Source organism: Penaeus monodon, chromosome 15, assembly GCF_015228065.2.
Source record: "Penaeus monodon isolate SGIC_2016 chromosome 15, NSTDA_Pmon_1, whole genome shotgun sequence".
Classification (NCBI taxonomy): Eukaryota; Metazoa; Arthropoda; class Malacostraca; order Decapoda; family Penaeidae; genus Penaeus; species Penaeus monodon.
This window is the reverse complement of record NC_051400.1, coordinates 3972593-3973917: the sequence shown is the minus strand read 5'-3', so window position 1 is coordinate 3973917 and position 1325 is coordinate 3972593. Positions and strand designations below refer to the sequence as shown.

At 37.5% G+C, this 1325-nt stretch overlaps 1 pseudogene; it reads left to right on the top strand.

The window, feature by feature from the left end:
- Nucleotides 1–1325, top strand: part of LOC119582096 — a 7073-nt pseudogene that overhangs the window by 3228 nt on the left and 2520 nt on the right.

The window sequence follows — 1325 nt, the reverse complement described above, 5'->3', positions numbered from 1 at the left end:
CGATCTACTTTTCTCCAACTATCTATAGTAGTTCAAACTCATTCACACATTGGCATGTTTATATTGAAGATGAATGGATGATATGAACAATATGATATATATGTGTGCATATTTCACCACTATCATGTAATTCCTGTTTCATCACAGATGTCGTCGTGAAACAACCCAAATCCAGTCACCGTCCTGGAAACCACCAATCCATATGGCAACTGCACGGTGATTGATACTGCTCCTAAGGAGATTCTCCATATGGTGCATGAGCATTGGTACGAATTCCCTCCCATGAACCCTCTCTGGCACAGCCTTGTTGGTGTCTGGATAGTTGCCATGTCTTTCCTTAGCTGGAACACCTTAATGAACACACAGTCTTTTCGATCGCCTGCTAATCTACTGGTGGTCAATCTGGCCTTTTCCGATTTCTTGATGATGCTCACCATGTTCCCTCCTGTGGTGGTGTCGTGTTACTGGCCCTCGAGAAGGAGCTACCTTGCCTTGCCTGCAACACCGAGGGCAGAGACGGTGGCGGTGGTGGTACTGAAAAAGCGGAATCCGCATAATTGCAGATGAATTGCGAGAACGATAGTTTGGAAACGATGATACCATTTTCATATTACCCTTTTATTTGCTAAAATAATTGTAAGTATATCCCAGTATTGATGTGTTTTACTTTCCACAAAAAAGGATTATCAGATAAGGTAAAATACTGCAAAACACCGAGAATTTTCTTTCAGAAAATTATATTGAATATTCCTTAAGTGGGCTTCCTTGAGACATCACACATTATCTCAAAGATAAAACAATTCAATATCTAATTTACAAAGCAAATTATTCTTTTTAAAGCCTTTTTTTCAAAGAACCATAAAAAGGCGTTTAATAGAAGATCCGTTCATTTGAAATTTGCAGTCAGCTCGTACGCTTGTAGAAAATTTAATTTCAGATCATCATGCCCGCTATATGAATGTCCTATTTCTGCACTGAGGGTGAGATGTAAATTCAATTCCGTCTAGGGCTCTAGGATACACGATAAAGGATGTGCAATTCTGATCTTTTAGGTAATTTCTAAAAAGATGACCTCTAGTATATGAATTTGTATTAGACATTTCTTCGTTATATGCTATTAGCCAGTTAATAATAGTATCGGTGTTCACCATGGCTGGATCTTGATTGTTAAACCAAAAAACTCTTGTACACTAGTGAATGAAAGGCGGAATATCGGAAATGCAAGCTACAATGAAATGCAATGGAATATAAAGTTAAAAATAGATATTTTTTAATTTGGAACAAAAGTAATATAAGTACTATAGCAACGCGAAATAAGAAAATCG